We start from the raw sequence: 27902 nt of genomic DNA on the forward strand, positions 1-27902 counted from the left end.
CATGTGTAGTATATATGTATCATAGAGCTAATTCAAATAATGCATCAATAATGATCAGGTCCTACATTGTCGTAGAGAACTGGGCAGTCATAACTATCTGCAAGTATCCATTTCCCTGCCTCTCTTTTGGTTCTGAGTCATCTCTGAATCATTTTGCACATATCCAATGATAACTTTGACCTTTTTGCTCTCCATATAGGACACCTGAGAAGGAAAACATCAATTGGTATTTGTCGCAGTACAGATGACAGCTGGAGACGTAAGAGCATGTGACAGTTCATTGTTTTGCAAAGCCTTTGCATTATGTGCACACATGCTTAGCTATCAGTCTATTTCATTAAGTATCATCATGGCCTGCAGTGTTTCTTACTATGTTATCTAATCGGGATTTTCACAATGATGGGTCTGAATGGGAATTTATATACTGTGATTCCATGGGATATCTTTTTGCTATTGGCTACTCATTCAAAAGACTTTATTGTTACTTTTTAAAAATAAATTGGGGGGATGATCCATCCCATCTACAGACACCAAACCCTCACACTATTGCTGATGCCAAGGAGCATTTGCTGACAGGAGCCTGATATGGCTGTTCCCTGAGAGGTTCTACCAGCACCTGACCATTACAGATGCAGATACTTACAGACAACCATCGGACTGAGCTGGGGATCCCAATGGAAGAGTTAAGGGAAGGACTGAAGGAGCTGAAGGGGATTGCAACCCCATACAAAGAACAATATCAACTAAATGGAGCTCCCAGGGACTAAACCACCAACCACAGATTATACATGGAGGGAGCCAGGTGTCCAGAAACATATGTAGTGGAGGATGGCTTTATCTGACATCCATATGAGGGAGGGAGGCTTGATGCCCCAGGCTAGTGAGATACTAAAGGGATGAGGTGGAAGTTGGTGAATGGATGAAGGAGCACCATCAATAGAGGCAAAGGGGAGAGGGATATTGGGGATAGGATGTGAGGTTGGTGGAGGAGTAACAAGAAAGGGGGATATCATTTGAAATGTAAATGAATGATTAATAAAAACTGAAAAAGGGGGGAAAAAGCAAACAATAAATTGCCCAGATTTTTCCTAGTAGCATCTTTTAAGCATGCTTCTGTATGAGTTTGTTAACCATTTCAACAGTAAATATTAAATACAAACTAAAAAAAATTAAAGCATTGATAACAAATTTTAGTTAAATTATAGCTAATCCTAACCAGACACATTAGGATGGGAACTTTCATTTCTGAAACTGAACACATGCTCTCTTTAAGGGATTGGTTTTTTTTGAAAAGTATTATTAGTATTCAAAAATACTGTTTTAGATAAAACCCATACGGTAACAACTAATGTGTTAAATTGTGTAAATATGCATTTGAAAACAAAGGAATTCTATAGTTGGTGTGACTCTATAGATAAAAAAATTAATTTTGAACACCAGGAGTTCCAAGTTCCAGAAGCTTAATTATTTGCAATTAATAAAGTATAAATGAACCACATCAAAATTCAGTCTGAATAAGAGATAAAAAGTTAGAATACCTTGAAAATTAATATATGAAAATAAAAGAGCAAACGGAATCTAATACCATTCATGTAGTAGAGCAATGCTTCAAGGATCCCAGCCAGATGTTGCCAAATCCTTACAAAGGGCAGAATTGTCTGGACTTCCAATCTTCTCCACTTTTCAGAAAGGAGATTTGCCACATTGGGATTGTACCCTATCCATACATTATGTTTTTGATTGGGTAATATGAAAGCCATTATCATAAGTCTTCTTTCAACATGTTGTACACATGTATGCACATAGTGTATGAGTACACAATTTCTCATAACAAATTTTGTGAACTTTCATCCATTGTGATAAGCATATGTATTCATAGATGAAGACACTGAATCACTGATTAATCACTAATTAATATAAGTAATAAATCCAGCTTTACATCCCAGTGAACTATCCTCTGGTCACTGAAAACCTTCTGCAGTATAATTGCATGTTGAAGATGATACAAAACTGGCCATCATGTATGGAATGTAGAGTATAAATAAATACAAGTGATCCAACTGCAGACAGCAGTGAAGCTGGGGTATGCAGGGATACAAACTGAAAGATGATAGATACCTTTGTGTTTTAGTTGTATTTTAATAGCAGTAAGAAAGAAAACTCCCAGAAGTGAACAGCTGGGTCTTGAGATAGAACTATTCCCAGTTTTCTGAGAAACCACCAAATTGATTTCCAACGGGGGTGTATAAGTTTGTACACCACCTCCAAGAAATGGAGTATTCCCTTGCTCCACATCCTCACCAACATGTGCTATCTCTTGAGCTTTCAATCTTAGCCATTCTGATGGGTGTAAGGGAACCTCAGAGTTATTTTGATTTGCATTTCCCTGATGAATGAGGATTTTGAACACTTCCTTAAGTAATTCCAAGCCATTCAATATTCCTTTGTTGAGAATTCTCTGATAACCAATAGGGGTGTCACTAGCTGTGACTCATAGTATTGGGGATATGAAACCTGAAGAGGCACCTGCTGTAGCCACTCAGGATCCCCAATGGATCGATAGGAACACCAACCCATCCACAAAACTTTCCACCAAGAATATATCCTGTCTACAAGAAATGCAGGGACAGGGGATGGAACTGACTAAGAGAGACTAAGACTGAGATAAGAGCTGATCAATAACCAGCATAACTCGAGGCTCACCCCATGGGCAAGCAGCAATCCCTGACACTGCTAATGATACTCTGTTATGCTTGCAGACAGGAGTCTAGCATAGCTGTCCTCCCAGAAACTCCACCCAGCACCTGACTCAGACAGATGCAGACAAACACAACCATGGTGGAAAGAGGTTGGGGATTCTTATAGAAGAATAAGAGGAAGGGTTGCAGACCCAGAGGGAATAGGAACTTCACAGCAAGACCAACACAGTAAATTAACTTGGACACTTAGAGCTCTCAAAGACTGAAACACCAACCAAAGAACATATATGGCTGGAAGTAGGCCTCCCCACACATATGTAGTAGTAGTTCAGCTTGGTCTTCATGTGGGTCCTGAACAACTGGAGCAGGAGTAGGAAGAGCTATCCCAAAAGCTATTGCCTATATGTGGGATATGTTCTTCTAGTTGGTCTGACTTGTCTAGCCTCAGTGGGAGAGGATGGGCCTAGCCTCACAGAGACTTGATATGCCAGGGTAGGGGGATACCCAGGAGGCCTTGATGTGCACAGGAAAGGGGTATGAGAGAAAGATTGTGGGAGGGGGTAACTGGGAGGGATCAGTGAGCAGTATGTAAAGTGAATAACTAAAACTAACTAACTAAATAAATAAATAAATAAAATGTAATCTAACTTATTTATCATGACCTATTTTGTAAAGTCCTAGGCACACAAAATGCACCCTCACTTAAAGGAATTCATAGTGTTTAAGAAAGAGAGAGAAAAGAGAGAGAGAGAGAGAGAGAGAGAGAGAGAGAGAGAGAGAGAGAGAGAGAAAGAAAAGAAAAGAAGAAAGAAGGAAGAAACTAAAACCAAGTAAATTTTGAAGACACAGAATAAAAATTACATACCAAGTCACAATATTGTTTATTGCAAGAAGGAGGTCTATCTTCAGAAACGTATTGAGCCTTTCTCTAATAGACAATTTGCAACGATTAAACTTTTCACTAGGTTTAAACAATCCACACAGACAGAGGTAGTGGCAAATGGAAAGGAAATGGGGAGCCTTCCTGCCTCTGGCCTGGGCATTTGTCCAAAAACACTCAAAGTTGTTGGTCTTCCCTCCCTTGGGCTTCAAGGATCCTCACAGTCTTACAGTTTGCCATCACTGAGAGCATTTCCCTTTTTGAGTTGTATTCATTAAAATCTTCTAAGTTTCCACCCACCATAGAATAAATGCTAAACGTTTTTTGCATTTTTCTTGCTTTATATATAAGTTTTTACTTTTAACTTTCAGCTGTAAATGTTCTCTTCAGGACCTTCCTAGGACATGGCCTAAACCAGAATGTGTATCTACAGATTAATACCCACATGGTCAATAAGTCAAATATTTCACATGCCCACAGTAAACAGGTAGGATGACCACAGGGATCCAGACTTTCTTAGGCTCCTTCAGCTCTCACAGCACAAACAGAAGCCCTGTACATCAGGCAAGCATGTCCTCACTTCTAAGGTGAGGAACGTGCTTTTGAAATAATTAGATCTACAAGTATAGGCATATATGCACAGACGCATGAAATATACATAGGATAAATATATAAATAATTCATATTCTTGAAATACGTGAAGGATATGCATACAAGCATTTTTGGAACTGCTGGGATAGTTCTTGGGGGCCGGGAGAACTTTGTTGACAAGGACGGTGGTCTAGTTTTGATCCTGGGAAGGCATGCGAGAAGAAGCCGACCAACTCCTCAGAACTGTCTTCTGACCCCCACAGGGACACAGGCATGTATATATCTGCACACACAAGCACAAGGACACACCCATAACACATGCATTAAGTATAATTATGTAAATAAATTAGTGTCTTGGGATGTTTGTACTTGGCTTGATCTTTGTTGACAGACAACTAACCACGTTCAGAATGTCTGCTTTGTCCTATCCTTATGTAAAGGTGCTTGTGAAATATTCAGGTAAAGACTTGTATTTTTGCCAGGTTTTACTTCTGCTGCATTATATGCAGTGATGCCATGAACATTCTAGAATATGACTTTGAGTGAGCACTGGGATGAATTGCTGAAACAACTCACCAGAACACAGAACCTTCACACATTTGTTTCTATGAGAAACTCAGTATCCCACTAATAAATTAGGAAGGAGTCAGTTGTTCCAATGTGATAGATACTTCTGCTCACGCCTCATCCTCTCAAACGTTGTGTACATGGCTTTTGTGTGAACAAAATGTCATGTGTACCTACCTGCTGCTGGCACAGATAAACAAGCTAACCATGTATAATACTTGTCAACCTGAAAGATGACATCACAATCTTTAAGGGAGAAAAGATTTTCATCATAATTACTTAATTCTTTATTCTTACCTCACATAGTACAGTTAACAGGTAAAAGTGGATGTTGAACAGTCAACTGAGGAACTAGATGCTTAGCTGGACTGAGTGGTGAAGGGGCATTCCCTGAGTGGGGACTTGTGCATGTGCTATTCTCATCAGCATTACATCTTTTCTTCCTAAGTCTGAGGGATAAGAGATCGTTTTTAAAATAGTGAAATTCCGACCTGTTTGGTCTCTGAGATAACTGATATCCATCCCTTGGCTCCACCTGCATTTATAGCTGCTCCTCATGACAAAATTAAAAGTTCAGTTCTTTCATATTTTTCTCCTCACTGTCTCAGGTAACTCCTCATCGTAGATGTGTAGAAAGTTGTCTGAGTCAGGAAAGGTTGCTATAAGAAATCACAGAGGTTTTATTTTCTTTTCCCACTAAATATGTTTCTCATAGTGCTGCAGCCAGCAGGTCCAGGGGCAGAGTGGCAACTAACACTTTCTTTCCGGCTTGCATGTGATAACCTTCATGCTGTGTCCTTACACTGTTAGAAAACAGACCTGTCCTTCATTTCTTTTCTTCTCCGAATGTTGACACCATTTTACAGTACTTGGTATGACATAGCTGTTTGCCAATGCATGTATCTTCCAGCAAACACCACTAAATAACACATAGATGGGTTTTGTTCCAAAGTTGTAGGACAGAGACTTTTAGTTCTGAGCTATTCTTTCTTCACTGCACATTGCTCATCTTTGTCCAGCCTTTTAGAGTCCTTACTCCAGCTTCTTGCATATTTGGCCTCAACCTATGCTTCACCAAGAAATGTGTTCATGTAAATAGTCTCATTCTTTTCCTTCCCTTCCAAAGTTCCCTCCTGATTCCTCTACTAACTTATCTCTTCGTGAGCTCCCAGGAACTTGCACTTATTTCTGTCAGTTTGGTTTATCTTTCGCGCAAACTAAACAATAGCTTGTTCAGTGTGCAGCATGTGTTTGTTTTCCTCATGCACCCCAGCACCTCCAGGCTAGAATATTTAATTGTTTGGTAAGTATTTGTCACAGGAGATAATGAATATTTATTATTACATATATTATAACATCAACATTTTATTGTGCTATAGTTGTCTCACATATTTGCAAAATAATATTAATTCTATGCCATAGAAAGTAAAATCAAGAAGTTAAAAACATCGCTCATGGCTACACTAAAAATTAATACTAGTCATGCTAATTAGTAACTTTGGGCTTCACACCAGGGTCTTTTCCTTTCAAAAGCTCAACTATTTTCCTTTATGTCATGCTGAGATATGAATGGAATGAAAATAATTTAACAATTTTCTAACAATTTTATAATCAAAATTGATGTTAGCTTATGGTCTGCATTTGTCTTTGAAATAAAGAAGCAATCCCCAGGCTAAAACTCTTTAAAGTCACACACCACATTGGAGTATGTGTAGTTTGTTTAATTTAAGGGCTAAAAACTTTGCAACTCAGTCTCATTCTCTGCCATATTGAGTTACCAATACCCTACCAACAGGAAACTGTTATATTCTGAGTTGCAGGTGGCCTAAACCTTGATATTCGATGTGTAGTGCAGAAGGCTTAACCTTCAAGATCCACGTTCTGAAGCTTGGTTGTTTTTTCCCTAAGGCTCCACTCAGAATGTGCCAACCAGTCTCTGTTGTGTTAAAAGCCATTTGAAATATCTCAGAAGCGAAGATGAGACTTCAGGACCAGAACTTGGATTTAAGTTGCTCTAACATTTACCACCTGTTGACTAGGTTTTTGTTTCCTTTGTGGTTCTCATAAACTTCAAGCATATTCTTTCTCCCTCTTCCCCACTGCCTAGAGATAACTAATAAATTCTACCTTAATGCTGGACTCTGTTTCTAAGGTCTTCATTTGTTTTGTTAATTTGCTGTATAATGGTTTAAAAGAAGAGAAGGGGAGATGACTCAGTAGGGCATTTGCCTTAAGTAGGTTAGATTTCCAGATTCTGGGTAAATCTAGATAAAGATAGCCTAGCACATGTAGCAGTGACCAAACTGAGAATCTGTCACATACAAGTTTGAGGAGAAGGTCCAGGACCTGAGGATGTCCTGTGGCCTTCACATATACCTGTCTGTATACACACACACACACACACACACACACACACACACACACACACACACACACACACACAAACACTCTAGATTTTTAAGAAAGGATGTATTATCTCGCTTGAGATGATGATGTCATTAATTAATGGTCTGTAGAACTCTGCCTTTGACTTAATACAAGAGCACTTAAGGATTACTGAGGATCCCCTACATGTTTGTTTTTCTAAGTACATAATACTGGCAAATATGTCTCTGTTTCAAAATTGAAAATACTAATATCAGTCAAGCTTTAGCAAGATGCTCTTAGTTAACAAACTTGTGTCCTCAGCAAGGGTGATATTTCCCTAATCAGTTAAACCTTCTTGGAAACATTATTATAGATATGTCAGATCGGTCCATAGCTTTGTTTCCATGGCAAATTCTAAACTCAGTGAAGTTAACAGTGAAGGTTAACAATTATGAGGGGAAAGAAAATTTGAGCGATCTGTGCAAAATTCAAACCAATCCTCATTTCCATGTGTGTTCACATGGAAATTAATAAAAAACAAAAATAGCGATTAAGAGAGCTTCGGAGTAAATGTACAAGGTGGCACAGACTACTCTACATATCCAGATATAGGGGATTAATCTTATGCAAAATTTTAATAGCGATCAATAAATTCAGATAATTAACATTAATCAGGAGGAATATTCAAATGTTGAAGTTCAAGTTTACAGTTCAGTTTGGCAACGATGAAGTACAAAGCTTTATTTTGAATTCTGTCATTAAAGCTGTATTTCCTCAAGGTGTTTTTGTATCTTTCCACTTAATTTGACTTCTTTTTACTGAGATTAGCTTCTTGATTGATTTCACAACCTCCAGGAAAGTGCTGAGCGTTGGACAAGCACAATGAACAACTCAATCACGGATCTACTAAATTCATCATCAATTTGGCATTTATCCTCATCTGATTTTTTTCTTTCAGTTTGAGGTTCAATTGATGATTTTTTTTCTTTTGATTTTCTACGTCTCCATGTTCACCCTTCATTACTCACAGAGCACATTCAGAAAAGTTGCCATGAGTGGAGGTTATCTCCAGTAAGTCAGTCTCTGATTCTGCCTCTCTCTCTCTCTCTCCCTCACTCTCTCTTGAGCTCTCTCGCGCCATCGCTCTCTTGTGTTCGCTCTCTTTGTGTGTATAGTAGATATAAAATTTAACTTTCATTCAATTTAATACTAAACAATAAACAGGAAGAAGTGTTTTCTAAGAAATAAAAACATGCACTAAGCATGATGAGACATAACTTTAATCCTAGCACTCAGAAAACTGAGGAAAGTAGATCTCTGTGAGCTGTAAACCAGGTACTGGGCTTATATCATGAGAACTTGTGTCCAAAAATGTGTGTGTGTGTGTATGTATGTATGTATGTATGTATATTAATTTTTATATATAAATTTATAGAATATATAAAAGTTATATAATAAATGTAATTTTATATATATAAATCTATTTTCATGGATAGAAGGTAATCTTTGAATATTTATACAGTTCTAATAATTACAAGGAGCCATGAATAAAGATTTTTTCAAAACAGATATTCATTTTTATTTTATATCTGTGAGTGGTTTGATTACACGTAGGTACATATTACATGTGTACACCTAGTACCTACAGATACAAGAAGAAGGCATCATATTCCCTAAAACTGGAGTAAAATATAATTGTGATCCACCATATAGGTGCTGGAAACAGACTTTTAAGTTTTCTAGTGTGATGTAGTCTCAGTCACTGATCTGTACCTAATACTCTAATTAAATAGTTTAAAAATAGGTGATTTCATCTATTTTGAGTTGAGAAATTAGTGGTGAAATACCAAGGATAAGAAGATGAACCATAAAAATAAAGTAATTTACAGACAGCCAAAGATGATTGATTATAAAGTAGCTTGCCATGCTACCCATTACTCTGTCTTTATTCATGCATCCAACCACCTATTCATTTACAGAAAAATGATTTATTAAACCCAATTAAGCCAGGAATGGTGGTTTACCATCCCAGAATCATGAGTTAGAGGCCCACATGATCTTGATAGTGGAAGTTCCATGAGTCAACCAAGACCTTCATTCAAAATAACTCAGTGAATTGAAAAATAGAGCCCATATTTTAATGTTCTAAAAAAGAGCTCTTTGCAGAGGGACTATGTGTTATTGAAGTTCAACTGTATAATAAAAAATTGAGGTTCTGCAACAGGCAAATAAGACCACTGAAGAAGCACAGAACCCTGTTAGGAGTATATAGCAAGCATGGTAATTTTACCTGGATAATTTAAGATGCTTTTGCCATTGAGTTAATGATTACACAGGTTTTATATCCACGAGTCAATTTTCTTTAATGAAAGGCAAACTTGCCATTCAATGAACTTGGAAAACCTCAAGAAACACTAGATTGTAAATCATTATCTTTTTTTTCCCTCATGCTAGTACAAAGCACCATGATTATCTGTGAAGATTATGTGACTCTAGCTTCAGACCAAAAATCTAGTATACATGTAAGGTATTATTGAATAGAGTTTGATAGAAGCAGTTTCAGAAGTTTGAGAGGTCAAAGCTCTCTCAAAAGAAGGAAGCCAACTTCTAGAAGAGAGTTTCAAATACACTTTTCTGTTCATTCTGTTCTCCTTTTAATTTGCAATTAATTTGATGAGGGTAAGATTGTATTGTGGCATTTATTCAATAAAAATTGATTGAGTGTCTACCATTACAGAAACCCTGTTTTAATCAGTAGAGCTATAACAAGAAAAGACAGACTGCAGCCTAAAATCCTAGTACTGCAAGGAGATCAGAAAAGAAATAAATGAGCCCAGCATGACCTAAATAATTTAGAAATCATACATTTGAACTATGGTATATTTATAGCTAAGAAAGAATTTGAGGTATTATAGAGTCTACAGTCTGGAAAGTCACATAATCAACACAAAAATGCTTCCATTTGAAAAAATGTTATGTTCTAATCACATGAGGAAACAAACAATCATGAATGTGGACCACAGAGCTTCCCATAAAATGGAGGATAAAATATTGGAAACTGCCATAAAAGTGTTCATGAGTTTCTAATGAATCAGTGAGCATGAAATGCTCAATGCAAAAATGCTATCTTCAGTCATCCATTTTCTTTAAAACTATTGGTGACATGATATGACAAAGATAAAGCCCTAAAGGAACTAAGAAGTAGCTACATGGTTCCTAAAGCCAAGATGTACCACAGGCAGGACCATGCCTTGCTCTACCAAGGATCTGCCTAGCTTTGAAGGCCATGGAACAACTCAAGATACAGGTAGAATAAATGGTCCAAGCAGTCACTGAATGTGGACACAGCATGGGCCATCTGCTACAGTATAGAGTGGCCTAGACCTGACAGTCCCTTCATGAAACTATGACATATAAGATGCCTGCAACAGGATAACATTTCAGAAAAAATAAATAAGAGTTTTAATTGACTAGTTAGGATAAGAAGACTAAGCATCTCAAGAGTGATATAACATGTAATTGACAATGATTATTGAATGAACTCAAACATCAGTTGAAGGAAATGTTTTCAGGTTTCAACTAAAGTACCTGCACATTCATGATTCTTCAAATTTTTAAATATGAGTCTTGAAAAGGTGTATACAATTGTGAGGAAATATACTAGGGTTTACAGAGTAAAATGATAAATTACAGATTAAAAAGAAGTGTTGTCACATAGTATTGGTGTTAAGAATTTTCAGAGACAAGCTATTCATCACACCCAAGCACATCCATGTAGTTCATACTAGGCTGAAATATATCTAGTACTAATAAAGGCCAAAATTATTGTGAGGAAATTAACGTTTTATCATGTGGATCAACAGCGAGACCATTATGGGTTGAACTCGTATTTCTCTCATAATTAAAAGCCACGTATCATGTTGGTAAAATCACTTTACCACATCTCTGCTTCTGTGGCCCTAATAGCAGATGCATTTTTTAAAGGTCTTGGTCTTTCTTCCTTAAAGCGGTTCAAAAGGTAGAAGCAGAAAAAGGTAAGAACAGGAAAACTTATTCCCCTTAGTCAATGCGTTTAGTGCTGAATCCCATTGCATTTCTGTGCAAGATTCTTGTCAGGAAGGGGAAGGATTTATTTTGGCTCAGACTTTCAGAGGGATCAAATCATATTTCTCTAGATTCAGTGCTTTGGACTGAAGTAAAACATTGTTACGATTTAATAATATGGGATATGGAGGCTGTTCTGATATCCATCAAAATAATGTATAAAACCTCTTAGTAATAACGTCATCAAGCTAAGAATGCACCAGTGGACACACATTGATTTGGTCAGAGTCCTCAGGACTAGACACCTCTGAAGAATGACAATAGATGGAACCTAAATGTTTAATATAAATTGTAAATGATATATATATATATAAATTTAAACTTTTCATTATGGTCAGCTAGATGAGAATCCTATATGTAATATTTGATCTAAACTTAAATATATACCAGGCACTTGCCTTTACATCAGTATAAATAAGAGCATTAAAATACCATGGCTCTTGTGTCTTTTTTTATTCTTTATTTGACTATAAAAGAACTAAAATGTCAAAAGTATATAAAACTTCTGTCATCACCTTTTACTCTTTAAAGATAAATATTTTATCTAGATCAATAATATTATATTTATTTCTTCCTATTTTTTTCAAAAACACAATAAAACAAATTTAAAAGCTAATAAGTTGCAAAACTGTTCTCTTATTTTTATAGAAATCCGGAGCTATATAAATTATTTACCTCCCTGGATTTAGAATTCACATATCCCATGTTCTTATCATCTGATCTCTCAGCATTTTATGTGTAATTGTGAACACATCAAAGTAGAGGCCTCAACACTATTTAAATTTCTGGCCGATTTCTTGTTTTTGTTGTATGTCTTCAAGTTTCTCGTTGAATGGCATCTAGCTCTCCATATTGCATTTGACTGAAGGCTTAGCCATGCAAAAATTTTATATTTTGTTGTAAGGAGAGAGACTGGAAGAAAACTATATCCATTCTAGATGTGTGTGCAAGATAGGTTTATACATTTCAAAAGAAGACAAAATTTAAAAGGATCAATTGCTTGCCCCCAAACACAATTTAAGTTTGGAACATGTATGGTACTTTAGTCTGTGTTAGTACTCCTGTCTATATTTTAAAAATTCAATAGCTGAAGATAGGTTCCAGTACAGATCTCATCCAAAATTATGTAGTTTGTTATAAAAATATAATAATAAAATGCATCTGGCAAGCAAAGGCAGGGGATGGGACTCCACTTCAATATAAACTACTCTCTTAACAGGTATGGGCTTCCCACAGAGAGAACAGTCTACAATCAAACAAGAAAATAACCTTTCCCTTGCTTGATTTCAGAGTTTTCTACACCCGTATGATACAAGGTCTCATTCATGTTCTCTTAAAGTAATAATGTATGTGTTTGGTGAACAAAATGCGAACCTGTCTTGATTGCTGATGAATGAATGAATAAATTCAGGCAGTGAAGGAAAAACAGAATTCATTTTGTATGGTGGTAAGATAAGTGAAAAAGTTATTTGTTTTAGAACAAAGCCTAAAATAGAGCAAATGACTAATTCCAGACACAATCTTAATGAGCATCCCTAATTGTAACCCGATCATCCCGAGAAAAATCAAAGGGCAGAAATCATCGAACAAGAGAAAGCAGAGTTGTCTCTTCTGTTTATCCACCAATGCTCTTCCCGTGTTTCTCCAGGATTCAGCCCCACCTCTGGGCTCCACCACCTTTGCCTGTCACTCTGAGGTGAGACTGAGGCTCTAAGTCTGCATGGCTTGGCTTCCTGCACCTCTGTCCTTCCTGTGGGTCTCTGTATAGAAGGAGCATCACAGTAACGAGGTGCTGTGAAAAGAATGCTTTCCAGCTACACTGCCACACCACTCTCTGCTGGGTCTCCACGTGCCAGTAGCAGCATCTCACTTTGTGCAATGTTCCCATGAAACTTTCCTTATTAATTAATGTGAACAAACATGGATAGATATAATTATGAGTGCAGAATGACTGTTATGGAAAGTCTAGATCTTATAGAAACAGGTGATTGGATGCTGCAAACATAGATGGTATGCATGCTGATCAATTATGTCTGAAAAAAATAGTACATGATATGGGTAAGAGGCTAAACAAAGCCACTACAGATATTAATACTTATGCTGGAGAAGATATAGGCTTAGATAATATACATACATAAATATAATAGCTGTTAGGTGGAGAATTAGATACAGTTATACCTAGAGATACAGACACTTGATGGAGAGAAAGATACAGTTACTGGTAACACTAGATAGAGAATTACAATTTAGCATCATGACAGAATTTCTGGCAGGTTAGGAACAGCGGCATGAGCACACCTGTACACCAGCATGAGGACAAATTAATAAATGTATGGACAGTAATGAAAAGTGTTCACACTACTGTAAGCTAGCTTTTTAGTCCCTTGGAAATGTCCTTGAGACAGACATTGTATACTTACTAATAAAGTTAACACACGAATTGACCTAAAGGAATCCAGGTATCAGACACTGATAGTAATGGTAGACAGGAGTCTTTATGCTTCACATACTGTGCATGCCATTTAGTATATGCTATCACAGGCAATATGTACATAAAAACAGGCCCCAAAATTAGCATTAAATTAAGCGAAGCATTGAACCTTTGGAAATTAGATAACTTGGCTAATAATACTTTTGAAGTTAATGCCTGAGGCTCTGAATTACGGTTCTACAATCTGCAAGTTTTATATTTACTTCAGTGTGTTCAAAACAGCATTCTTTGTAAGGTTTGAACAGAGATGAAGATCTTTTATGATTTACACTCATTACTGAATGATTTCTGCATGGCTACTACTTTTAAAAGCATTTAAAAACCAATTATATTTTATCCACTACCATCTAACAAACATTTGCAAGCAGTGAGAATCGGTGCCCATCTCCTTTTAAATATCAATAGATGATTGAACAATGAAACCAACATTTTCCAGGTCAACTTCCTCTTGATTTTGAATATTCATCCAATATAGGGGGGCAAGAGATTTTAATTAATTAATGTGGACTATTTTTTAAATGTTTGTAAGTATCTCATTCATCTTCTGTCACAACTGATAGGCTGGTGTCCCTCCTAGACATGACTCCTTTGCACAGTATAGGACTTTAATTACCAAGTATATTTAATCTATTCGCTATAGTGTATTTCTTCTCATTTTTCTCACTTAATGTATGTTACCTAAATTCTAACTCACGTAAGTAAAACAGTTATTGGCTTGCAAGATCCATGCATAGATACCAATAGAATAGGATAAATGAGAATATGAAAAGAAATAAAGCCAGCTCATTTGCAATGCCAAATAGCTTGTTTTTTTTATTACATAATATGGAAGTGGAAACGTTTTGACTGAATAACTCATCTCAAAAGTAGCACTCAACTTGTTTATAGAACACACATCGAACAATAGTTAAAAGATAAAAGGCTAATGGAATCTGGGTGCCAAGGGATTTGAACATTTTTCTCCTTAAAGAAGAGATAAAAAGACACTCTTGTCCAACCAATCCTTGTACATTTTTAATTAATGAACTGTAGGGGAAAAGGCAAGAAACTCTAGAATTCAGGAAATTAAAAATATAATTAAGAGTCTGTATTATCATGTGGTAGAATGACAATACATCAATCGCCAAAAAATAATTTGGTCTTTCAAGTCTTGACTCATCCACATATAAGCAAACTGGAATAGAGGCAAAACCTACCTTTGAATGGCAAGGCTTCTGCAACCTCCGCAGTGTGTTACATGTATTCACACACACACACAGACATATACAGACACATATACTCACATGCGTACTCACACACAAACACATACCTACAGGTTCAATATCGAACTCTAAAGAAGGCTTTCCTTGTGTGAACTTCAGTCTCCTCCTTGTCTTTCCTTCAGGTTAAGGGCATTGAGTCAGAAAAAATACAAAAACAAAATAAAACAGTGCATCAGCAGTAATGCAAGGGAAGCTGAAGCCCACCAGGGAGTTCTAATGTCCAAGGTTCAATGATGTAACACCAAAGAGTCAGCTGTGAGTTGCCAAGCAGCACCTGAAGGTAAAAGCCATAGATGCAATAGCTCTAGGCCATGACACTAAGGGGCAGATTCACATTTCCAGACAGAAGGAGAAGGAGGAATCCACAAGATGCTAAAAAGCCAAGAGTCCCCACACCACAAAATCTTCCACTCTAAGCTATGGATAACAAGATTCTGCCTTCGATATACATAGCAATATGTTCCAGCTTTGAAAGCTTATAGCCGAAAGCCATTGGTTCTCATGACATTGGACTATATGCTTTGTGCTTGGAGAGCCAAACTGTGAGCTGCTAGAAGTGACAGTCACTAACACAGAGGGAGATTTTTCTAGTGTGCTTCTTAGTTACTGTGGTAAAACCCCTCTCACAAAAGAAGCCAGCCTAGAGAGGAAAGGGTTATTTTGTTGACACTTCTGTCACAGTCCAAAACAGAGGGAGGGCCGGGCAGGAACACAACAGGAACTGGAACAAGGACTTGGAAGGATGTTGCTTCCCAGCTCACTTTGCTGACCTCTTGCTTACTCTCTGCTTTGCTTCTAGCTGTGTTATCCAACCTGGCTCCATGTGCTTGAGGAATTGCTTTGATTTCATATTAAGTTTCATTTGCTTGCTTGAATATTGTTCTTTTCTATCTAGAGGATAAATTTCTTCACTTGAAGTGAAACCCTGAAAATATTTTACCGAAAATGATACATAGTAAAAGTTAATAACTATATACTGCACGTAAGGCATATACTCCTCTTCAAAATTATACTCATAAGATAGGATTATCTGCCAGTATTATTATCAAATAAGAGCTGATATTTTCTTAATTCCTTTGTTTTCAAGGTATATTCACTCAGTACCATGAACTGCGTCCACTCTCATGAAAGACCCAAGAAATGCAAACAGAGTGTGATCATACTGACTTCTTGGATTGATACTGATTTCAGTGATATGATTCAGGCTCCATATTGAACACTGAGGCAACTTATGGTTGCTCTACAATATATTAGAAGAAGAAATTTTGAATTTGAAATTATATTCCCTCTTCATGAACATAACATCAGAGACATAATTATTCAATCACCGAGATCTAATTTTCCTACAATGAGTAAAATAAGTGTATCACGAGAAAATTTAAAGAATAGTGTAAAAACAGAAGCAGGGGTAGCCTGAAAAGGAGGCTAGCTTCAGAAATATAAAGCTTCAGCTGCAACAAGAGAAGCATGGGATCAAATTCTTCAGACAAAGGTAAGAGCAGAGCCCCTTTGTATCTTTCTTCATCTGCTTCCACTAAGGTGTGCCTTGGCAGTTTAGTAGAAATAGAATCAAATGCAAAGGTCACAGGAAGAACCCTTCACTCTCAGACATGGATGTCACAAAGAGTTCCTCGGGAAATAGAAGCACAGATCCTGGAGGGAATGCCTTGCTCTACGGCTACGACAGAAAATGTGCACAATTATTTGCGAACATTTCAAAATGGTCGGAGGAGTCACAAATGCAACGTTGCTGTAAGGGGTATGAATAATATTTTGAGATACAAGAATTAGCAGATAGACATAGAAGAAGGGGACAAAATGAGTGAGAAAATGAAGTACTGGATTCTAAACGAAAACGCAGTAAATGTCCCTGAATCTATCTTGCTGTAAATAAATGATCTACATCATAAGCTGCAGCAAAGAAGAAATTTTTCTTTTCAGAGAAATTATAAAGAATGCTATGCATTTGTTCTAAGGAGCCTGAAGATGTTGGTTTCCATGTATCTCCAAAGTCCCTGCGTGCATTTTTATTATAACTCTCCTTCGAAGAGTAGGAGGAGAATCATAGAGTTGTGTACATTTAGAACTGAAATACATGACCCACACTACATACAACAGTTGATCAAGTTCATCATCAAAAAAGAAAAAAAATCCACATTGACAGATAAGTACCTTGGCTATGAAATGGCTAGATGTGGTTATATGATGCCTTGCATCTCTAAAATGATGCTCAAAAACCTCATGATCCCAGCCTGATAATGAAACACATTGGATAGATCTGTACATCTGACGTTTCAGTGACACATTCAAAGAGTCAAATTTATCAAAAGCAAGGGAACAAAACGATGCAAGAAGTGGAAGAGGGTCTAAAGGCATGAGAATTACGTGCAATGTACTGCACTTTAGTTTGATTCTAGAAGACTCTTAATCAAGTATAGAATGAGTCCTAGGTCAGCTCTGCCTTGCATGCACCATAATAAAAAAAATGTCAATAACAGGCACAGGTGACATATCTTCTGCATAGCCATGTCTAAATGTTAGTGTAAATCAGAAATGTGTATTAAAAAAAGACTTCCTCACTTGTGCCTTCTGTCTTGTTTAGCTTCTGTGGGTCTGTGGAGTATACCGTGGTACCTGTATTTTATGACTAACTTCCACTTATTAATGATTACATACCAGGCGTATTCTTTTGGAACTGGGTTAACTTACTCAAGATAATATTCTTATGAATCTTTCCATTTCAAGAGTGGACAAGTCCCAATTTCTATTTCTGTTCTTTGGCCCCTAAAAGATTAGAACCTTTTCTTCTTACACATGTTTACGTCAAAACTATGAGCCTGGTTGTATAATACACACAATCTTCATGAGGCACAAAGAAAATACATCATGAGAAATAAATTTCAGTCTTCTAGATGCTCCTCCTGAAGCAGATTCTAACTCAGGGTACTAGGGTATGAAAGAGGCAATTAGGTGAGTCTACAATTTGGCTATCTCTCTTATTAACAGGCAAGAGGAACACCGATATTTTTTTTAATCAGGGAAAAGCACATTAAGGAGATAAACCATTTTACTAGCAAAAGTTTTATTCATGCAACATAATCTCAGAAAACAACAGAAAAAGGAAAACATTTAATACATCTTCCAGTGTTGGTGTTTAAAGGACAATTATGGCAGGGAGGGTGGCATAGCACAGCCTTTATTATGAACCAGAGGTAAAGAGTGTTTCTGTGTCCTGCTTCCTCTTTTATTAAATAATCATGTTTCTCCTTGCCCTTACTCCCATGTTTTCCTTTGAATTTTGGGGGAAAGCAGCTTTTCTGAGTTCCTTATCATTGCTGGGAATCTCTCCAAAATAAAATCCTTCCTTATCTCCAACTTTCCTCAGACTTCTCTAATGCAAGCGGCATTTTTTCATGTTTTCTTTCACATGTCCATTTGTCACTATAGCAATGACTAAAGTCACTATCTACCCCCAGAAAGATAACACTACTCTGAAGATCATCTTCACGCAAATTCTGAGGATGCAGACAAAATGTAGGAAGATTCTGCCCTACATCTGAACATGAATGGACTCAAGTCTAATGAGTGAAATCTAATGATCAAGGTATTTTAGCTTTTCTTATTTTTCCTACTCTATGTTGTACATGCACATCACTAAGCTCTGATGACAACATGCTAACTCTCTTATTTCACACTCCCTTTCTGTTTGTTTATTTGTTTGTTTGTTGTTTTTTGCCTTAGACATCTCCCAAGGGTTTAATAACATAGTGAACTTTAGACAAAACAATGACCACACTCGTGATATCAAATTTTGTGTTAAAGACATTATCATTGTGTTCAGAATATGAATAAACCAAAGAAATTTATCCCATCAAGGAGGAAAAGGCATAACAGAATAGCTAACACCACAAAGGCAATGAGGCAGAAAGAAACAACATCTGTGCCATAAGAATTAGTTTTTATTTCATGTCTGTGAAATGATGTAACCCACATTTAGAATGATCACCCTTTCTTAGTTATTCTTTCCTGTGTATGTCATATAGATAGACGAGAGATGTCACTATCTCTAAGGCAGGTGGAATGTTAAGTAGAAAGACAGATACAGAAAGGTATATACACATCTAATAAATAATAAATATATAAATAATTGATATAGTATATGTATATTGCATATATCATATGTCATACAGAATAGATAGAAGATAAATACATAGATATGTAGAAAATAGGTAGTTGATAGATAAATACATAGATAGATACATACATACATATATACATAAATACATGCATAGATGATAGATAGATAGTAGATAGATATATAGATGATGATGATGATGATGATGAAGATAGATAGATAGATAGATAGATAGATAGATAGATAGATAGATAGATTGACCTTAAGACATATGGAATATCTATCCTTCTTAAAATAACTGACCCTCAAAGCGGAAAGAGAAATTTGAAAGAGTGTCACCAAGACACTAAACACATATTTTAAAAAGGCAATAGGATATATAATTATTGGCATGATTATGGTATATAAAACATATTTGTTTATTAGGTCTAAAAATCCTAGAATCATGTAGTATAGTTAAGATATGGATAAAGTTTGTTTTTCAAAGTCTCATATTCTAGAATCATAGTCACTGTTATGTTACTTTTGAAGTATTCCAAGATATGAGAGAGAGAGAGAGAGAGAGAGAGAGAGAGAGAGAGAGAGAGAGAGAGAGAGAGAGAGAGTTGGAGCCATGAGGCTCTACCCAAACAATGGATTACTTCTGTTCTATGGAGTTTTGTTCTCTTTCTTGCTATTTTACAAGTACCTAAATTCCCATGTTTTCCTAACATTGTACAAACAACTTCCTTAAGGCAAGAGCAAGCAAATGTTTATGTAATGCATTTCAATCTCTGACACTTTGAGATAAATGAATTGGTTGGGTTTTTGTTTGGTTGTTTGCTTGTTTGTTTGGTTGGTTGGTTGGTTTTGGTTATATTTTTTATGTTTCTAATCATAGCCATTTTGCTATAGCAATAGAATCAGAGTCAAACATTACCATCTAAGTGTATTTCAACTAGATTTGATGATAAACTGATAAAAGAACGGTATGCCTGCATTTGAATTTCATCTGAGTGTTGCATGGTGCTGAATACTTTTGCCATATTCCTGTACTTATATGAAACACACTGAGAAAAAATTATTTCTACAATTGTTCCCTCCCTTGGGACATTTAAATGGTTTAAATTCCATTTAGATATTGGTCCTTCAGAAGCACCATAATTACTGAAGATAAATGCCTCATCTACTCTCAAATCTTCATTAAAATTAGCTTTGTTATTTTTGTGGTGCCCAATAGCATAGCTATTAGAGTTAAGAGTCTGTCAGCACTTCCATTTACTAACTCTGGGTTTTTTAGGGTTCATTATCTTTTCTGTTTTGAATTGCATTAGCCTGAAAATTAGCTGTCAGCATGAATATGTATTATATTACCCAAACTCCATGCACACATCAGTTAGGCAAGAGAGAAGGTAGAGATCGGTCACCTCTTCCTAGCTTCTTCATGAAATTCTAAAGGTGTGTTGACTGCTTCATTATCTCACAGCCAGCCACAGGGTGAGCATTTTAATCATGGACTTTCTCAGAGAATGGGTCCTAAGCCTGACCTAATCATTTTGATATTTAAAAATGTATGAAGAAGCCAAATTGAAAATGTACTGTAGTTGGATTTCAATATTCAATACATTTTAAAGCTTCTGGACAAAATTACAGTCCCACATAATTAGAGATCTAGAAGAAAAAAATAAAGACCTATGATTTATGCCATTTTAACCAAAGAAGAAAAGCAGAATAAATCACAGTGTGTGTCTTTGCTCATTTTACCAGAGCCATTTCTGCACTTGCAGGTAGGTAGTAACAGGAGGTACTAATCACAACAGAACCAGGAGTGTAGTGCAGTGTAAAAGCACGAGAGCACATGTGCTCTACTGTGCAGAGTAGAAACCATGAGGCACTTGTTTGCCATTTTCTCAAAATCTCAGTAATTCGCCCCTCTATTTATTATTTCAGTTTAACATTAAGCCTTTTTCCATTTTTCCATGTTTCCCAGAAAGCAACTGGAAACCTCCAGTCTGTACTCTCTCTCTCTCTCTCTCTTTTTTTTTTTTGAGTTACACTAGGAAGAGGGGTGGAGGTAGAGAAGATTGTACTGAGAGAAGTAGTTCTTCTTCTCTTCAATGAGAATGCATGGATTTTCAGAAATAAACTATACTCTGACATGAACAGCATGGCCAAGAGATCCTAATAGGAGATGATGCTGTGCAAAGACAAGGATTCTGCAATGATGCTGCCACATTGCCTGCTTGTAAGGTGACTGAAAATTATGGAAAGACAGAAAAGAATATTGGAGTTCTCACACCTAAAACACATGTTGACACCTCTAGCATCAATGATAAGCAGTGGCTAAAATAGTATTTATACTATTTAAACTTAGGGAAAGTACAATATAAACTACTTCTGTGATGGCATAACAGGTCATTATAAACAGATTTATAGAATCACTGCTGAATATACAAATGTAAACTCAAATATCTTACTAAAATATTAAAATTAATGATCAAATAACATCCATTATAGAGCCACCCAATAGGATTCGGAACCCTTCATGGAGGCGATTTTGCTTCTGGTGGATGGCTGTTGAGTGCTGTTTCTGGATGATGTAATGCACAGTGAATGCTGAGGTCTTTATTACCCTGAACTTCTCCTGCATTACACAGTTACAAGATACTACAGATAGCTTCAAATACATGTTCCATCTTGTTCCAAAATTCAGATTTACTTAGCTTTTCTGCAGCCATGGCTTTATTTTCTACTTTTTAGGAAAAAATATTAATTTTTAATTATGCACTTTCTAGTAGGTTTAATATCGTACTGAGATCAGTGTTTTCAGACTCTTTCAATGATCTTAAGTATAAAAAGAATGGATCTTAAACTATTGCATAAAATGGTAATTTTTTTTTTGCTAAAAGTGCAAAATTAATTCAGGACCCAGAAGGTCTTTCTCAGGAGCTTCTTTCAGTTTTCCTCATGAGCATCATTCCAGGGTCATCAGTTCTCCTCAAGCTATGCACCAGGATGAAATCACAGGTTAGGATTGGTGAGTGTGCACACACAAACCCACATCTCTGGAACATTCTACTATGAAAAGATCCTTTAGTAAACTCTTAATAATATATCGACTGCATTATCATTTAGTCTGCAATGAGTTCCTGCTTGCCCCAGCCTGTGAGGTATTAGGCTTTCCCTCTTTAGCACTTTCGAAAGTTCTGCCTTACATTTGATGAAAAATTGACTTGTCGGGTGAGTTTCAAATCTACATCATTTGAATGTATGAATGAAAACTACCATGTAGACTACAAGTGCTACTTGCTATACAACTGATGTATGCCTATTGAACCAGCATAAGTTCCCAGAACACAAACTGGATTAACAAATTTGATTGGCAGAAGGAAAGAAGAAAGGATGAAGACAGGGAACTGTTAGTACACAGACAGTGTGATCACCTTTTAAAGCCCTTTTTACACAATTCATCATACCAGTCATAAAAATATTGACAAGTTATGATGTCTCCCCACCTAGCATCTGCAGTAGTCAGTGAGAGTAGGGTATCACTGAGGTAGCTCCTTATTTGTTCTCTTCTGAAATGGAACTGTGGTACCCTGATAATGCTGCCATCTCAGATATGAGGAAATCTTGCAAATTAAGACCAAGCACTGGAGAATAGACAATAACTGTGGGGCCAGCCCTTAGGGATTCAGCTTCTATGACCCATTGTGTGAGACAGAAATTCATGTCAATTAATTTAATCTAATATAATTTTTGTAGTGTTTTGTATCAAATCCACAATCTGCATATGCTAAGAAAGGGCTCTGCAACTGAGTGACATTGGGACCATAATCCAATATCACTTAACTCACATTGTGACCCACAGAAACATGGTTTTTTCCCAAGAGGAGTAAAACAGATTTTTCAATGAGAGTCTAAACTGAGAGATTTTAAAAAGCAGATGTTGTATAAGTTTAATGGGTCTGTCTATACTAAAGGAAAAAAAATCTTCCAGGTATTATAGAAATTTCCCAAGAAAACCAGCTTCCCACATACCTTACACAAAGTATGTTTTCTGTGTCTTAGTCACAGTTACACTGTGTTTAAAAGAACTGTGAAGTGAGATGTTTTCTATATTCTCCCATAAAGTCTTGGAGAAATAATATATGAATCATTCTGTTAAAAATTTATGTTATAAGATCAGTATCACTTGCAATAAAGGATGAGTAGGTTACCACATTTTCAAACATTTATCTTTTTCCTTGTAAAGTATTATCTATACGTCCCAAGATAAATAGAGGAGAAAGATCATTTCTAAGTAATTTAGTAATTTTTTCTCAAATATCCAAAGAACTTGAAGCAATCTACAATGAACTCATGAAACATTCATACAGAATTCCTTTGTCCCCATTTTACTGTGTCTTCTGTGTTCTTAGTGACTTTGTTGAATGTACTGACCCGTTATGTCCTTCCAGGTCACATCAATCATCCTCACAAGTACTACCCAGGAAGAAGTACGTGATGACAGTGTACTACAGGCAGTTCAATACGTAAAGAACTTGTGTGTGTGTGTGTCTGTGTGTGTGTGTGTGTGTGTGTGTATGCATGAGGGTATGAGTGTGTGAGTGTTAGTATTTATGGGGGTGTATGGGTGTGAGGTTTGTGATTGTGTGTGTTTAGTGTGTGTATGTTTGTGAGTATGTGTGCCTTTGTATATGCCTTTGTGTGTATGTATGTGAGCGTGTGTATGTGAGGATGGGCATACCTGTTTGATAGCACTATGTGTGAAAGGGTGTGTGTGTGTGTGTGTGTGTGTGTGTTGTGTGAAAATGTGTTTGTGAGTGTGTGTTGTGCTTGTGTGTTTAGAGAAGGTTAACATCAATTCTTTGCACCTAAAATCAATTTAGCATATTTCGGCTCTCAGAATTTTTTGTTCTCATTCAAATAAAAATCCCTTAGCATGTCCACTTTCATTTGTAGAGTGGGTCTTTCAGGAAGGAGTGTGGGGTATCTAGTCATTGCCTGCATGCACTCTGAACTTCAAGATGAAATTGAAGAAGCATTTTTTTCCTCCCTTTGGTAAATTACTTTAAACCTTAAATCAAGTTGGAACTATAAGCATCTTACAGATTGTTTTTTTTTCTTTCTAACAAATTCTGCTACCTGAATTTTTCTCCAAATTATTTTTAATAAGTAAGAAATGAGTCGTGTGCATGCATGTTGCTGTCAGAATGAGTTTGCATAAAAAGAATATGGATTAATATTTCATGGAAAGACCTTTAGGATAAAAAGTGAGTGCTTACCATGTTTATGAAAAGAATAGCTCTATGAGTTTAAAAAAAAAACTTAGAAGTTGTTTAATATCTTTCAACTCTCTTTTCTTCAAGAATAAGAGTAGAATTTAAAAAGAAATGGGATGGGCCAGATAATTCGAGGTAAAAGTCACTTGTGACCAAACCTGATATGGCAGAAAGAGAGCCTGGACACCTGTCTCTTTACTTCTGCACTCTCACCATGGCACATACAAAATGAGCAAAGACAAAAGGAATTCCAAAATGAAAAATATAAATAGTACACAGTTATCTTCTGGTCAACAACCCCTCCCTCTTCTCCCTCCTCTTCTTCCTCTTTTCCTACTTAGTCAAATGCGATCTAATCTCTTTGGGACTTTTCCAGACTTTTGGATCCGCATGTGCTTGGAACTTGGGAGAATTCATGCTATACATCTGTGAAAGATCAGAAAAGATTCCAGGTTCCATGAGCTATTTTCCTCATTAAGTTCCTGCAGTCACTTCTCAAGCTTTAGAAACCTCAGTTTGCTCTAATGTAAGATTACCCCCTGTTATATCATTGCCATGAAAAATGGATCTACTCACACATCGGAAAGAATCAAGGAGACAGAATTTGGAAGTTCTGCCGTTTTTCTGTTGAAAACCCGAGAAGTCGTTCTGTGTGTGCAGCACAGTGTACGGGAGCTGAGTTGCCAGGAACCGTCAAAGAAAAAGCTAAAATATAGCAGGTGATCTTCCTGAGATGGTTCTGCCATAGATTGTCAAAGTGAATGACAGATTTGCTTCTCTAGGCAAGATTAAGAAAACTATATTTTAGAAAAGATTTCTGCTATTAATATGCTTTAGCTGTTATTATTAAATATACATAACAATCACTAGGTATCAGCCTATCCTTGTTTAGATGTTCTCTGAAGAACAACAAAGATGTACAGTCTTGGAGTGATGCTATATAGACAAGTAGATTACTTCTTAATTATTAATGATGGTTCTATAAGAATTCCTAAAATTATATTAGTAATTATTAAGATCTTTTATACTAGGACTGCTTTTAAGTCCTTTCTGATGTCAAAACTCCAATGAAAACTCTGCAAGTTTTCAACTGTCATCAGCTAATTACTTCTAAGATAACAAGCAGGCATCTACAACCTACAGTACATTCCAAGAGGGTGTGAAGCAATTAACCCAAGGTCATAAAAGGGGAACTAAGGAGTTACAGTAGGTGCAAAGACAGTAGTTAAAATATTGACTGCGTGTAGCTATATGAAACTTCACTAATACCTTTGTCACAAAAATTATGGTTTTTAACTTTCTAAGAACCTCTTGAGTGTTTAGCCAGATGACTGCTCTTAATGGATATGCAGGTAAACATTCTCTGTTGTGAAATTCTTATTCAATTTATTATTTTAATTTATGTTTGAAATTCTACTTACCTTTTGTTTTAAAAAAGGGGAGAAGGGGATGCTAGGATAAACCATGTGATGCTTTCTTCTAGAAAAAGTACAAAAGACTATGAAACATTATATTTCATCGCACTGGGAGCAAGGACAATGTTACATCAGACCAGGAGGAGAGAACAAGATTAGAAGAAGAATGCAGAGTAGGAAAACTTAGAAATAATGCAGCAACTTAAAAAATTAAGAGAACATTATGAAGAGTGTAGAGGGAAAGGGGGGTGGGGAAGCAGTGGAGTGAACAGAAAGAATAGGCAGTCCTTACTCTAGGACAGAACAGGTCTTTTTTAATAGACCAAGGCTGGCTTAGTCTTACTAAAGAGGACAAAGCTTTCTTCTTACAGACTTAGGTTTAATTCTATATCCAACAGAAGGGTAGATGATTAGAAGAAGAAGGACCTTTTAGAAGAACTTTCATAGAAAACTTTTTAGAGAAAACTTCGAAGGAAAGATTAAAATCACTTTCCAACATGTCCTTTCTTTATTCTGATTTCAACCAGCAGGCTAGAAGTTAAAGACAAGCAGTTTCTGTGGAGATAGAACAGTTTACTTTACTTATTCCCTGCTGTTTTATGATGAGGCCCTAAATGCCAGAGACTACAGTTTCTGGACTCAGTGGAATTCAGACAAGTAGGTCAGCTACAGCAGCAAAGTGGTTTAGACTTAAGAAAGATAAACATTTTATTATTAAACAGCTACCCTAAATATCTTGCAAGACCAAGTACTCCTGTCAATGATCTTCCTTCTCCACTACCTCAAGAGAGAGCCGAAAAGAAAGAGGAAGTACTAGGGCTGGCCTCCAATACTGATTAGTGTGGGTGAGTCCTGGGTCACATCCAAGAACCAACAAAAGATGAGGAAAAGAAAAGTAAAGAGGACGATGCTAGCAGCAAACCACTGGACTGAGAACAGGACCCCCGTTGAAAGAATCAGAGAAAGGACTGAAAGAGATGAAGGGGCTTGAGACCCCATATGAATAACAATGCCAACCAACCAGAGCTTTCAGGGACTAAGCCACTACCCAAAGACTATACATAGACTGATCCTGGGCTCCAACCTCATAGGTAGCAATGAATAGCCTAGTAAGAGCACCAGTGGAAGGGGAAGCCCTTGGTCCTGCCAAGGCTGGATCCCCAGTGAACAGGTTTCTTGGGGGTAGAGAGGTAATGGGGGAGGATGGGGAAGGGAACACCCATATAGAAGGGGAGGGGAAGGGGTTAGGGGGATGTTGGCCTAGAAACTGGGAAAGGGAATAACATTTGAAATGTAAATAAGAAATACCAATTTAATAAAGATGGGGAAAAAGGGAAAAAAAGAAAAAAAAGGAGAATGTCAAGGCATTGGAGAGAGAAAAAGGGAGAAAGAAAAGAGGGAGGAAGGGAGGATCAGGGAAAGAAAATACTCAGTGGTAAAAGTCAATATCTTATCTGATTGTCTGAAATTAAATTGCTGAGATGTTAGAGAAGGAAGAGACATAGTCTAAGAACTAGTACTTCATTCAAAAGTACAAACAACCTAGAGAGAGTGATACCTGTTTGGAAACTGGAAAGTGAATTATACTTGCAAGGCTTAGAAGCAAGTCTCATGCAGAAAGAGACTAATGTTCATGGTGCAGTTCAGAGCAGGGTGGGGGCTAGGATCTGATTCTTAAAAGTCAGTGGTGGACTGGTTCATCTGCAAGAAACATAACTTGTAACATTCCCTTCTCCTATTTTCATGTCTGTCTTCGTTTATGGACCACTGCACTTAATTAGTTGCCAGCATGAACTTGGGTGTTAAATTCTTTGCTTGAACACAGAGCACTAAGGACTATAACCTCTTCCTTCATCAGTCATTAGCTGTCTCAATCTCCCCAGAAATTTAGGAGAAGAAGAAGAGATAAGCAAAGATACAGATAGAATATAGGCTGTAGAAAGAAGAAAAATGAAAATGAAATATAGAGGACATGTTGTAAACAAATACTTATCATTATTTTTCCAAGAGAAATTGATTCTAAATTATAATATATATATATATATATATATATATATATATATGATATGGTGACATTATTAGCACTATGACTAAAATATTTTTACAAATTTAAAAAATAATAAATAG

Source organism: Rattus rattus, chromosome 3, assembly GCF_011064425.1.
Source record: "Rattus rattus isolate New Zealand chromosome 3, Rrattus_CSIRO_v1, whole genome shotgun sequence".
Taxonomy (NCBI): domain Eukaryota; kingdom Metazoa; phylum Chordata; class Mammalia; order Rodentia; family Muridae; genus Rattus; species Rattus rattus.